The sequence below is a fragment of the Lactuca virosa genome, chromosome 3 (assembly GCF_052849685.1).
Source record: "Lactuca virosa cultivar CGN04683 chromosome 3, Lactuca_virosa_CGN04683_v6, whole genome shotgun sequence".
NCBI lineage: Eukaryota > Viridiplantae > Streptophyta > Magnoliopsida > Asterales > Asteraceae > Lactuca > Lactuca virosa.
The window spans coordinates 345,438,227-345,453,676 of record NC_136428.1 but is presented as its reverse complement, the minus strand read 5'-3'; the positions used below and the strand labels follow the sequence as shown (position 1 = coordinate 345,453,676).

The following is a 15,450-nucleotide window of genomic DNA, read 5'->3' as shown; positions in this document are numbered from 1 at the left end:
TACTTCATTTCAATTCTAAAAGCTTAGATTGAGATTTTAATCAAATTTAGTCAAGAATATATATGAATGTTATGTTGGAATGGTTCAACATAAGGAAATTCTATATATGGAAATATTAACTGCGTTCTCAAATTTGATTATGATTACGACATCCCTCTTCATAGTTCGAATTATGAGAACATGGCAAATAGAAATATTATAGCAAAAGACTGGTCTAGTATCATGTATTTATGTGAGACATCATGAATCGGGTCAGTATATGTACTATAATATTCATCCGTTCTAAATTTTCCAAATGCTAGGGCATTAAGAGGGAAAGGACTAGAACTGGATATGACAAAAATGATTAAGCAATTGTCGAGGACAATCTGAGATTTACCAAAGATTGGTTGCTCATGGACAGTTGGAAGTATGGTGTAAATTTTGGAAAGGGCCATGTTGACATATTCTGAAAAGAGGCAACTCTTGTTCAGAAGTGATAGTCAAAAGGGGAATATGGAAATGTTTCCATAGGTGGAAGTTATTCTTTAAATCTGTGTAAGATTAGAAAACTTAATGCGAGAAGGATGTTCAAAGGAATGTACTTTGAATGTGAGACTTCGTTTCCATGGAATTGCTTTCCATTGGGATACTTTGTAATGTCCATTGACAAGTCTCTGTGACTTTTGTGCGTAGTCATTACAAAAGGATCATTGCATATAAGTTTAGAATCTGACAGATCACAGTAAATGGCAAGGTTTTGGTATTCTTACATTTACGATAAGGATTTGGAATTGTGAAATGAGCATCATTGAAATGTTGTCAATTTATCTATTTCACAAAAGAAAGGACCATAGGTAAACATAGTGTGCATGCTTGGAGCATGGGACAACTATTGTTTTCAATTCAAGTATTAAGTTGATTATTCGAAACATTATACAATGAAATATGAGTAATCAATATGGTGATTAAATAAAAGGTGTTTTATTTACACTCAAAAGTTTTGGGGGCCATATAGGATTAGTATTATTCTTGTGTTTCACTTTGCATGTTTTGACTTCCCGAATAACTAGGTTATTCAAACTATCCACAGTCGATCATACTTTGGAAGTAGGTATTGAGGTAAGACTGTCATGAATGGGTGTGTAGATTTGTCTAAAGGCGTTTAGGCATATCACAAGTTTGATGCGGTGTTCATGAGTACTTCTGGAATAAAATTCGAGTATTGGATTCAACCCACACTCATTTAAATCACTTCATGGATTTTATCACGGGTGATCATGAGACAATAATATCTTATATTCTTGAAACGGAGAGATATGAGTTGCAGTTTACAAGTCAGTTGCACATTGATAATGTGAAAATGCACCAGTAACTTGGTGTTATAAAACGCATTGTTGTGTGTGACTTGATGAGTAGATAGAGCAAGCATATGAGTCGAAGTTTATCCATTTCGTTTACCCTTAAAGGGATAAAAGCGATATCTATGGGCCCCTCGATGATTTAGTGATGACAACCGTAAGTGCTTGGCCAAGCCTAGACTGATTTGATTTGTTCAGTTAGTCAATCGTCATAAATCGAAAATCGGAAAACAACAGATGGACAGAGAGAATGATTATAATCCATGTCTTAGTCCATATGATATCTAGAATGGAGGAATATATTATCCCTTATCTAATGGACACGTCATTGACTAGGTCAGAGTTCGACAACGGCTTTTAAGAGCTACGATTGCTAGTCTGGTTGTGGAGTCATACTTGCAATAATAGTTATTAGACTTATCCAAGTGGGAGACTGTTGGATTAGGTGTCTAAGCCCATAACTATAATTGGTATGTACTTGACTCGAGAGTAGCATGGTCCATTTGGTTTGCCTTCACCAGAGCAATTTGATAGGATGGATTTTTGAGAAGAGCTTATTATGATTTATTAATATATTATGAGTTCTAATATATTAATATGAAATCATATTATTTAATTAGTATTGATCAAGAATTAATTCGGAATTAATTTTGTGATCAAAAGAGACTAATTAAATATATGGTGATTGATTTGGTAAATCAATGATTCTTATAGTGTGGGACAATTGTTATTTAGGATGGGCTAAACCAATATGGTAGTCCATGGATAGCCCATGGAGGTTTAACCCATGGAGCCTAAGTAATATGAAATGTCATGGGCATTAGGGTTTGCATGGATGTAACCCTAGACTTTTCCATACTATAAAAGGAACCCATAGTCACCAAAATCAACCCCCATGCATTCCAAGTAGAGTGATAACCGATTTTTTGTGATAAGGATCCTCTCTCAAAAGTCTACCTTTGTTCATGGTGTTTGTGAACCATCTGAGGTGCAACACTTGGGAGTTCTTAAAGGCCAAAACTACAAGCTACAACCAAGAGGTAACTCTATAACTTAATTATATGTTGTTTATATCAATTGTATGTTAGTTGTAGGCTAAAGCTTTGGAAAGAATATTGCATGTATAATTAGAGAAAACATAGATCCAAAGCTTTTAGGGTTGTACGTGCACCATAGGATTTTGTAGTATACAAAACCCAACATACTATACCTGTTGAATTTGATTCTTTGAATGAAAAAAATATATATGTATTTTTCTTATTTTCCAGGAAATTGTATTTATTTCTCTCTATGTTGGCAATTGGTGGTGATTATGAAGACGGGAAGCTTGATAATAGTCTAAAGAAGGAAGAGGTTATTTCAGTACTTTCAATTATTCGAAGCATCAGAAGCTCCCAAGATGTTGTAGATACAAACATGTCAAACTCATTAGCAATTGATTTGTTTATTATAACATCATACTTTCATTTTCTTTTGTTATGTGATACATAGTTAAGTTTATTTGCATGTCCAGAACTCATATGCAATATGTGACCTATGCTTCTCAATCACCAAACACTTAGCACAAAATCAACAAGATCTTCAGGACCGAATACTAGCACATGTCCCTTTACCTCTATTGTTGTACAAAGCACTTGAAAAGAAACAAGACAAAAAAGAAGAATAAGAGAAAGAGAAAAAAGAAAAGGAGAAAAAAGAAGAGGTTCAAACTAATGTGGATGACAATGATTCCTTCATGTTTAATGATGTATTTACTGCTCCTCTTTATCGTATAAAGGTGAGATCAGTTAACTTTTTATACAAATATATAATGTGAAGTGCATATGAAATTAGAATGGAATGACTCATTCCATTCCCTTGCTTATTTCATTATTCCATTCTATTCCATGTACAAGTGAATGTTATCCAATTGAAGGAAACTGTGGAAGAAAACGCACGCACCACAGAGAGAGTATTCCAAGATCGTCAATATCAGGTCCAATTATTTTTTTTAGAAACTTATTTAATTTTTTTGTAATTATAAATTTATAAACACATCTTTGTATTATTAATATATTGCAGGTTGATGCTGCTATTGTTAGGATTATGAAAACTAGAAAAGTTCTGAGTTTTACTTTCATTGATTTATATAACAGTTTGGGCTCTCAACAAATACTTCCCCAATGTATTACAATTTTTTTATATGATGTGAATGGATGAAATTGATTGTTTTGGTATATATTTGTTTCCATATTTTTGTATTATGCGTAAATGAGTATCGTAAAGACGCGTCGTAAATGCATATCGTAAATGGTTGCTGAAGTTTATGACATGAAAATGCGTGTCATCTTCATTTATGACAGGGATTTTAATGATATGCAATGCGTGTCCTAAACGCGTGTCGTAAGGTTACGACATGCAAATAGTATGTCGTCTTTCTTTATGACAGGGTCTTCCTTGATACACATTGCGTGTCGTAAATGAGCGTCGTAAATGTGTGTCGTAACTGCGCGTCTTAAATGCGTCTCGTAAATAGACGACGCGCAAAAGTGTGTCGTTTTTTGTTATGATAGGGCCTTCCTTGACATGCATTTGCGTGTCGTCTGAGCGTTTTACGAAATGCATTGCGTGTCGTAAAAGGCTGTTTTTCTTGTAGTGAAACCAAAGAGTGTATTTTTAAACCTTTCAAAAATACTAGACCAAATTTTAAATAATTTAGATTAATCAATTAATTTTGTCTTTATCTTAAAATTTGACCAAATCACTTAATTTGATAAGGATATACACTTACCTTTTCATAAAATTCAATTTTATGCAGAAAAAACGAATTATGGTAATTATCCTAATCAAATCAAGATATCCAAATCGAAAAATCAGGGATCTGACAAGTCAACTCGTCGAGTTAGGCATTGAACTCGTCGAGTTGAGCTAACTCGTCGAGTTCCTCTCACTAGTACAAAAATGACCTACGGACACACCATAAAAGTGTGACCATATGAATATAGTGACATTTTATTTTTTTCGCTGAAAGTGTGACGGAAGGTGACGTCATCGTATGGGTCTTATGGTCACTTTAAAATGTAGTGCCCGTATGAAATTAAAAAATGTGGTTGTATCATAAAAGTGTGGCTATTAGGTGGGGAATTTTGTTGCTATAATCAATCATTTAATCCAATATTATAGCGTTAAACCGCCAGTAGACACACTCTGACATCCACATTTTCACGGCCATAAAAGACCGATTTTGTTTATGCTTTATAAAAATCAGAGTACTTCTTTTAATAAAAATGTTGCGGAATTTGTTCCCAGTAAAACATGATAAATTCGTTATCAAAGCATTTCCGAAGAAATGTATTTTTATTCATTTTTAAAACATTTGGGATGTCATCGTCAATACAGAAACATAAGCATAAACAGAACTTACATTCATTTACACTAGTGATCTACATCTCTTTTAAATCTCTCAGTGTAATGTGACTTCATATCGACACTTGTGATAGAAATAAGCTTGAGTGGGTCAGGTTGGGAAACCTAGTGAGTACATAGGGTTTTCAACCCACAATAACATAATTATTATGTTCAACATCAAACAATCAACCCAATTACCCATTCCCATTATCTTCTTTACTCTTAAGGATCTACCCTAAGAATCAACTATTCCTCATTCATTCATTCCTAAGGATCATCCTAAGGAATCGGCACGAAGTCCATCGTCACCGGGGGTTTACGCACTAAGTCTGCATAGTCGCCAGGGTTTATACAACAAGCACTAAGTCCGCATAGTCGTCAGGGTTTAGGCACTAAGTCTGCATAGTCGCCAGGGTTTATACAACAGGCACTAAGTCTGCATAGTCGCCAGGGTTTAGGCACTAAGTCTGCATAGTCGTCAGGGTTTATACAACAGGCACTAAGTCCGCATAGTCGCCAGGGTTTTGGCACCAAGTCTGCATGATCGCCAAGGTTTAGGCACCAAGTCTGCATGATCGCCAGGGTTTAGAGTACACCGGGTGAACACATCGTCCACAACACCTACAGGTTGCGAGCCTGCTAGTGTTCCACTGGACAGTCTAGAATAGTCTGTGGTTGTCATCCATACTCTGCTAGATGACAGGGACATCATTTGGGAAAAAGGCTTCTCACATCGTCCACCTCTCACCCTTACCTCATGGTCTATATCACCTCTCAACTCATCATCCAACTCATATTTCATCTACCCATGTTTTACCCAACATATTTGTGTAGATATGAATACATATATAGTTTAAATCATATAAAACTTGTATAAAATCTTTCCTCCAGCATAGATAGCAAGTATACAGATAATATGCGCACATAGCACGTAATTTATATAAAATACTTCATATCTATGTGTAAGATGAAAGTAACTATGCACTCACTTGTTAAGGTGATGATTCTGAACTCAGACAGCGCTTCGTTATCTCAAAACAATTTTCCCTTGACAAAACCTAGTATCAATACCACTAGGGTTTAGTCTAACGTTAACCGCGACTAATTAATAGCCTAGCTATTATTACTATTATATAAGTGTTAAACAACACTCTTATATAACTCATAATAATAGCCCAAATAATTATTTTAAGGTCCTAATAATGTTACTATAATTATTTAAAAGCTATATTAAAATTGCATAGGTGTAGCTCACTTACAGCGGGTTTTATAGAAAACCGGGCTTCGCTTGGAGCAGCTTTTCCGAACTGAAATACCCTTTTTCTCGGGACTCCGGGAGCCTCGGGGCTTCCTTCGGGTGCTAGGGGGTTAACCTAGACTTTAGGGGGGGTTAGAAACCCTAGAGAGAGAAAGAAGTTAGAGAGAGAAAGAGATTTGGTGTGGAAAACTCGGAAGAATTCGCACCTATTTATAGGGTGCAGCTCCTCCGACTACGCTACGCGTTCAGCAGCACTACGTTGGGCGTAGTTCGGATGCATGGCGTTCAGCAGGTTTACGCAGGGCGTAGCCTCGGATAAGACTGCCAGCGAGCCTCCAGCTGTCTCGCACTCGGAACGGATAAGAACCGAGGTACGCTGGACGTACCTGGCCTCGGACGTGGGGCATAGTGAAGGGTAACGCGTCGCAATCTGAAGCGAGGCATGATCAGCGATGGATGGTCCAGATGTTGCCACGTCATCACAGTTTCGCAAATTCAAGTGCAATCTTTAAAAATTCGTAACTCTCGCGTACGAGCTCCGTTTTTGACGTTATTTATATCCACGCGTAGGCGGGAACGTACTCTACAACTTTCATTTAGAATCTGTCGGCTAATTTTGATTTATTTTAAATTTATATTTTTTAACAGGTCGGGACAGGATTGGTCCGTTAAAAATTCATAACTTCTTCATCCGACGTCCGTTTTTGTCTTTCTTTTTATCGTTACGCTACTATTAACGAGATCTTCGATTCTCGTTTAGGTTGTGTCGGCTAAAAATTGCTCGATCTAATATTCGAACTTCAGGCTGTACACCGCTAAGCCGAAACATCGAAAAATCATAACTTCCTCTTACGAAGTCAGATTTGGGCGTTCTTTTTATGGACGCTCTCGGTTTAACGTTTCCTATGACTTCTGTTTAGATCGCTAAGGCTAAAAGTCGCTCTATCGTAAATTCACTATTTACGTTTCCCGGTGCCGTGCCGGTTTTGCCGTAAAACTTCGACGGGCCATCACTTCTTCGTTATAACTCGGATTTCGGTGTTCTTTGTATGTACGGAACCCTTGTAACATATACTACCACTTGGTTAAGATTATTCCTTCTAAATAATCTTCCATCAAAAACTCATTTTTGATGCTCATTGTCTCTAAATTGACTGGCCCGGATCTACGGGCGTTACAATTATCTCCCCCTTAGGATGATTACGTCCCGAAATCATCAATGAAACAGGGTTGTATAATGACTCCTTACGTTATCTCTTCATCCTAGGTAATAACCGTAACTTCTATGTTGCTTTGAACGAGTATTTAACTCTTGGACTCCTGGACTGCAGGCGGTGCTCGATCTTGCACCTGCTCCGTTAGACTCCAAATTAGGGCCTTCAAGTCACAATCTCGATCCTTACTGGAGACTCCTTCTTCTTCTTAAGATAAGTTCTTTTATTACTACAATGGATCGATGTGTCATATTCAAATGACCTATCATCGTAGGTTGCAACGCTTAGACTCAGGTCTCTTAGAGTCAAATTCCAGAACAGACTATACCTTCCTTCATGTTCTAATGTGATATAATCACATCTTAAAAGGTAGCATTCCTAGCTACAAGCAACTATCATGATACCTCTACTGATCGCTTTGATTGTCTTTCACTTCAAGTTTATAGCTTAAGTCACATGCTACATCGAGCTTGGTTCTCTGAACCATTTAACATACTCGTCTTAGTCGAACTCGATATGATATGACCAGTAGGGTTGGAATAACAACAATCTTCTTAGTCATTACCAAAACAATGGTAACGACATATTTGAATAAAACGGTATCAATTACTAGCTTCTTGGTAACCTTGTGACTTTCCCTGATCCAAGTGTGAGTCCTGTGCTTCCGGTAGTATAGGCCTCTACTACCATTCACACCTACTCATACTCGTCCCAAGTATTGTCCCGCAGTTTTCCAAGTCACCATACAAGAAGATCACATAACAATTTAACACATCAGATAACAAAACGAAGGTTTTATATTATTCCTTGAAATGATTACATAGGTGTTCAAGTTTACCCTAAACAATGCCTCTAGTAGGCTACATCATATGATACTATGGCTACTGCATAACTCGATCTTCGGATACGAACTCCTCATCCTCGATTTCTCGCGTCGTTTTCTGCCTCGTCGAGGATCATGTGGAATGCCCTTGGATTGGTGGCGTTTCTGGCCTTGCTGCCTCATTTTTCTTGGGGCAGTCTTTAGAAACATGCCCTTCTTTGTTACATCTGTAGCACACCCTTTTGTTGGATGTACACTTACTGGCGTAATGCCCTGTCTTTCCACATTTGTAGCAAGTCACCTCCTCGCTACATTTCCCGAAGTGTTTCTTTTTACACTTCTCGCACCACTTAGCTTCACCTCCTCCTCCTCCTTCAGTCTTCAAGAATTTCCTTTCTTTGTTGGATTTTGAAGATCCTTCGTACTTCCTTTTCTCGCCAACTTCAGCTCTCTCCAGACCTTTTTCCCTAATCTGGGTCTCAACATTCATGGCTGCTCTAACGGCTGTTTTCAAGGTAGTTGCCATTTTGATTGTTCGGCCAAAGTCTGTGGGCAGTCCGTTAGCAAACCTATCGATCTTGGAGAGTTCAGTAGGCACCAAGTAGGGGAATAGCTTCATCCTCTCGGTGAATGCGGTGACATACTCATCCACACTCATCTTTCCTTTCCTCAGGTTCTGAAATTCATTGTTTAGGTCTATCATATCTATCTCTGAGCAGTATTTCATTTTCAACTGCTCCACGAATGCTTCCCAAGACATTCGCATGGCTTCTCCTCGTGGCATTGTATCTGCCAACAACTTCCACCAACTTAGCACTCCAGTCTTTAGTTGTCTGACTGCAAAAACGGTCTTTTGCTTGTCGCTACAGTCATAGCTCTCAAACACCATCTCCATTTCGGAGATCCAGTCCATAATCTCAACCGGCTTCGGGTTTCCAGAAAGACTTGGTGGCTTGGCACCCAAGAAATTCTTATACATCCGCCCATCCTTGTCGTTTCCCCTCTCCGGGTCATTCCTTCGTTCTCCTTGAGTCCCAACTTGACTCACATGGCGGCTATACTTCCCTTCCTCCGATTGATCGGGACTCAGCTCAGGTTGCTCAACGGGCATGGTAGGTTCGTCCCCATTCAACATCTGCCTCATTTCTTCCCTTTGTTCCGCTAACATGGCCCGAATCATGGCTTGTACTCCAGCCATGGTGATTGGCTCGGGTGTGGCTATAACAACAGGTATTTGCTCAATCACTGGTGGTTGAGGCGGTTGATTTCTATTTCCATTCGCGTTTCCACTTCGGGTTCTTGCCATTTCGTTCTATACACCAAATCAGACGTTCGATGTGTAATGAAGAGAATTAAGATAGGAAAGATTTTATGTACGATTGACGTATAAATCTCATTATCTCTCCAAAAAGTTATATGCCAGTTCTAATACCGTAATTAAACGTTTAGAAACCTGAACACATAAAGTTTCCAGATCCGGTCGGCAACAGACCATAGATCCGAACAAATAATAGCATATAAGGCATAAATCATTTAGCACATAAAGCATATTAGACATTTTCCTAAATTTGCTAGTGTTTGTGTCTATTCAGGTGTATTACCTAAATTTATTAGACACACTCCTCACGATCATCACTTATCAGTCTAAGTTTAAGTCTAGAAATAAATTCATATTCCTAGTTCGCTTAAACTAATGTCTGATACCAACTGTGACATCCCCATTTTCACGGCCAGAAAAGACCGATTTTGTTTATGCTTTACAAAAATCAGAGTACTTCTTTTAATAAAAATGTTGCGGAATTTGTTCCCAGTAAAACATGATAAATACGTTATCAAAGCATTTCCAAAGAAATGTATTTTTATTCATTTTTAAAACATTTGGGATGTCATCGTCAATACAGAAACATAAGCATAAACAGAACTTACATTCATTTACACTAGTGATCTACATCTCTTTTAAATCTCTCAGTGTAATGTGACTTCATATCGACACCTGTGATAGAAATAAGCTTGAGTGGGTCAGGTTGGGAAACCTAGTGAGTACATAGGGTTTTCAACCCACAATAACATAATTATTATGTTCAACATCAAACAATCAACCCAATTACCCATTCCCATTATCTTCTTTACTCTTAAGGATCTACCCTAAGAATCAACTATTCCTCGTTCATTCATTCCTAAGGAATCGGCACAAAGTCCATCGTCACTGGGGCTTTAGGCACTAAGTTTGCATAGTCGCCAGGGTTTATACAACAGGCACTAAGTCCGCATAGTCGCCAGGGTTTAGGCACTAAGTTTGCATAGTCGCCAAGGTTTATACAACTGGCACTAAGTCCGCATAGTCGCCAGGGTTTAGGCACTAAGTCTGCATAGTCGCCAGGGTTTATACAACAGGCACTAAGTCCACATAATCGCCAGGGTTTTAACACCAAGTATGCATGATCGCCAAGGTTTAGGCACCAAGTCTGCATGATCGCCAGGGTTTAGAGTACACCGGGTGAACACATCTTTCACAACACCTACAGGTTGCGAGCCTGCTAGTGTTCCACTGGACTGTCTAGAATAGTCTGTGGTTGTCATCCATACTCTGCTAGATGACGAGGACATCATTTGGGAAAAAGGCTTCTCACGTCGTCCACCTCTCACCCTTACCTCATGGTCTATATCACCTCTCAACTCATCATCCAACTCATATTTCATCTACCCATGTTTTACCCAACATATTTGTGTAGATATAAATACATATATAGTTTAAATCATATAAAACTTGTATAAAATCATTCCTCCAGCATAGATAGCAAGTATACAGATAGTATGCACACCTAACACGTAATTTATATAAAATACTTCATATCTATGTGTAAAATGAAAGTAACTATGCACTCACTTGTTAAGGTGGTGATTCTGAACTCAGACAACGCTTCGTTATCTCAAAACAATTTTCCTTTGACAAAACCTAGTATCAATACCACTAGGGTTTAGTCTAACGTTAACCACGACTAATTAATAGCCTAGCTATTATTACTATTATATAAGCGTTAAACAACACTCTTATATAACTCATAATAATAGCCCAAATAATTATTTTAAGGTCCTAATAATGGTACTATAATTATTTAAAAGCTATATTAAAAATTGCATAGGCGTAGCTCACTTACAGCGGGTTTTATAGAAAACCGGGATTCGCTTAGAGCAACTTTTCCAAACTGAAATACCCTTTTTCTCGAGACTCCGAGAGCCTCGCGGCTTCCTTCGGGTGCTAGGGGGTTAACCTAGACTTTAGGGGGGGGGGGGGGTTAGAAACCCTAGAGAGAGAAAGAAGTTAGAGAGAGAAAGAGATTTGGTGTGGAAAACTCGGAAGAATTCACACCTATTTATAGGGTGCAGCTCCTCGGACTATGCTGCGCATTCAGCAGCACTACGCTGGGCGTAGTTCGGACGCATGCCGTTCAGCAGGTCTACGCAAGGCGTAGCCTCGGATAAGACTACCAGCGAGCCTCCAGCTGTCTCGCACTCGGAACGGATAAGAACCGAGGTACGTTGGGCGTACCTGGCCTCGGACGCGGGTCGTAGCGAAGGGTGACGCGTCGCAATATGAAGCGAGGCCTGATCAGCGATGGATGGTCCAGATGTTGCCACGTCATCACAGTTTCGCAAATTCAAGTGCAAGCTTTAAAAATTCATAACTCTCGCGTACAAGCTCCGTTTTTGACGTTCTTTATATCCACGGGTGGGCGGGAACGTACTCTACAACTTTCGTTTAGACTCCGTTGGCTAATTTCGAATTTATTTTAAATTTATATTTTTAACAGGCCGGGACATGATTGGTCCGTTAAAAATTCATAACTTCTTCATCCGACGTCCGTTTTCGTCTGTCTTTTTATCGTTACACTACTATTAACGAGATCTTTGATTCTCGATTAGGTTGTGTCGGCTAAATATTGCTTGATCTAATATTCGAACTTCGGGTTGTACACCGCTAAGCCGAAACTTCGAAAAATCATAACTTCCTCATACGAAGTCAGATTTGGGCGTTCTTTTTATGGACGCTCTCAGTTTAACGTTTCCTACGAATTTTGGTTAGATCGCTTAGGCTAAAAGTCACTCTATCGTAAATTCACTAGTTACGTTTCCCGGTGTCGTGTCGGTTTTATCGTAAAACTTCGACGGGCCATCACTTCTTCGTTATAATTCGGATTTCGGCGTTCTTTATATGTACGGAACCCTTGTAACATATACTACCACTTGGTTAAGATTATTCCTTCTAAATAATCTTAAATCAAAAACTCATTTTTGATGCTCATTGTCTCTAAATTGACTAGCTCGGATCTACGGGCGTTACACACACTTTTTTAGTAATTATATTGACTATATATCACCAACTGGCGACATACATGTTGTTTCAATGTGGCGTTTTGCTAATATATTGTCACACAATTAAAAGTTTATTAAGACTATTATGTATGTTTTGCAGACATATAATTATGGTGAACATGACCATGTTCACTAAATAACCACATGTAATTAATTTCAAAAATAATGATTTGCTAATAGTTAGTTACAAGAACAATCTTTTAGTGTGACTATTGATTATCGTATAGAGACATGCAATTAAGTGAAACATGATCATAATTACTATAAAGAAACACATTTTATGAAAATTATGTATTTAATATTAGCTTACAACCATATTTATATTACTTATGATAACCGATGCTATCATTCAGACATATAAAAAGTCGTAACTATGACTATTTTATATCATTTCGACATAGAAAATCAATTAAAAATAATCACAATTGATTTATAGATACATTGGTGTGACTAACATTTATATAAAGCCACATAAAATTTTGTAGTTATGGTGTGACTAATATTTATATAAAGCCACATGAATTTTGTTTAATATGGTGAAATTAATGTTTATGTAAAGCTACAGTTATCAATAGAAATATTATCCATTTTATTTCCAATTTTTTGTAAAATAAAAACAACAGTAAACATGATAAAACTTAAAAAGAAAATGATATTAACATTAACATTAATAATAAAAAATCAATACATAAGTTTTCAATTCAAATACTTAAGACATTAACTTGTAAACAAAAGATATATATACAAGACTTTACACATAAACTAAGAACTATGTCTCCAACATTTTTGTTTTGTTCACCTTGCTGTTGCTCCTTGTCTGTTTCATGCCCTCTAACGATGTATACTTTTTCTTTTTCTTCTTAGAAACGTGAAGTTAAATGTTTCAATTTTGATTAAATGGTGTATTTGGTACCTGGAGCAACAAAAAGTTATAGGTGTCAAACATTAAGACAAATATGAATAATTAACTAGTGTTATAATTATGCATTGGTTGGGCTGACCAATGTAATCTTTAATTTCTTTTATTGCATCTTACTTTCATTTGTTCCTAATATTGAATTGTCCTTATAAGAAAAAAATATAGAAGTATAATGGCTATTATTGGGTAGAATTTTCAAAATATAATGTCCTTATACCTGCAGATTACTCATCACTTACAACCTTTTTATGAACTGAACTACAATAAATAGATATATTTCCAAAACACTAGGTAAATAAGATGTTGATACAATGTATAAATGAGGCATCTTACTATATTTTGTAATAGTTTAAATATGGATCAAGTCCAACCGCAACTGCTCCAACCTGCATCATAACTTAAAAAACTATTATTTGATGATGTACTATTAAACAGTGAAAAATGTTTAAAATTAAAAATATGTTATGTAAACATTACATTTTTATCATGCTCAAAGACATATACATATACTAATGTCAACCAGACAATTTATTATTTATATTCCTATCAATTTTTACACAAACAACAAAGGTTGGAGTTCTATATTTAAAAAAAATTATATAATTTAATCATTTAAAAAGAAGTGTGGAATACTAGATAAACAACCACATGTTTAAAATAAAAACATCTTAGATTCTGATTATACCGAGATGCTTTAACTCCCCTTTGTACATGTAGAATACTTGAAAAACAAGATCAATTGAACCAAGATCAATTGAACCGGTAAAAATAAGTTTCTCTGAGACTATAGTTTGTGCTGCCATTGCCATGTATTATCCACCTTTAGCTGCAACATAAACAATTGATGCAATCACGGGCTTAGATTCACCCAATAATCTGATTTCCTTCCACATCCTTCATGACAAAAATAAACCTTAACAACATCATAAATGAATATGTTAATGTTAATTGACTTGCGGCCAATATTAACAAGCACTTGCAAGTCAGAAACAAGAACATCACCACAAGGGCTATCAATTTCGATAATAACAGCCTTATACCTTTTTTACTCTGAAAAAAAAACAATTGCAAGCACATGCATCTAAAATGGCATAAAAGAAGTGTATATAGAAGAACAATAGATTTGGAGAATATTCGAAGAGATTTTCAGCCATCAACCCTGTTTCCCTTTGAGCTTGATGCATTTGTATCTGTTTCACAGCAGCAACAACAGCAAAATAAAATCACATCACATATCAATGTGTTTGGCAAGAGTGTTGCATTTTTTAAAAAAGAAACCTTAAGAAGTTACATACCAATGGACCTACAAGAGTAGGAGAATCATGTTTGCTGTCAAAGGTGATTGGTGCTGATAAATCTTGATTCATTGCTACCAGAACTAAACCACCTGACCTTAGATCTTGGCGGGGCAGATCCAATATCACTCAAAACAATATGTATGTTCATAACATGTATTTCCTGCGTGTATATCCTGTTATGAACAGTAGCAATTGAACAATTATGAACAGTATACAACAAACATTAGGCAGAAAATGAACAAATACACCATTGCAGTGACAACAGGAAACAAACACATATGATTTCAATTACTGAAATCAGAGGAAAAAGGAAAATCGAGGCAACGCAGTTGAACGAAGACAGTAGCAATTGATATACATCTAAAATTTGCTAAAACTTGCAGACAGACAGAGATTTCGATTTCAACAAGCACATAATTTCGATTTCAACTGAAATCAGGGTAAGGGAAATTGAGAGTAGGAACAGTTAACGAAAGATGAAGAAAATTGTACCTAATGTGCGCTGGTCTTCGGTGTTGTTGGGTGCGATAGTATCCGACGATTGAAGTTGCTGACGAGCAATCGACGACCAGAAATTTGGTATCGCCTGAGGAAGCAACGAGAGAATAATGGAGGCTGATGTGTGTTTTTCTTGTCTGGTGAAGCGTAGGAACCAAAATTATTAGGTTAAGGCATATTGGGTGAAAATGTAAAAACGACCCCCAAGTCGATTGTGAAAAACGTAAGTTAAATAAATTTTATTTAAATTAAATTAAATTCAAATTTTATTCAAATCGTATGGAGGGAATAGGAAGGAGATTTGAATTTTTATGAAATTAAGTGGGTGATTATAAGGAG

General features: G+C 36.9%; 1 long non-coding RNA gene across 1 annotated transcript; it reads right to left on the bottom strand.

The window, feature by feature from the left end:
• Positions 1-13,947: 13,947 nt before the first annotated feature.
• On the bottom strand, positions 13,948-15,232 carry LOC145163116 (uncharacterized). The gene is made up of 3 exons (XR_013739570.1): positions 15,106-15,232; positions 14,611-14,786; positions 13,948-14,505 (listed from the first exon to the last, which is right to left on the bottom strand). It is a non-coding gene; the product is annotated as an uncharacterized LOC145163116 (long non-coding RNA).
• Positions 15,233-15,450: the final 218 nt, after the last annotated feature.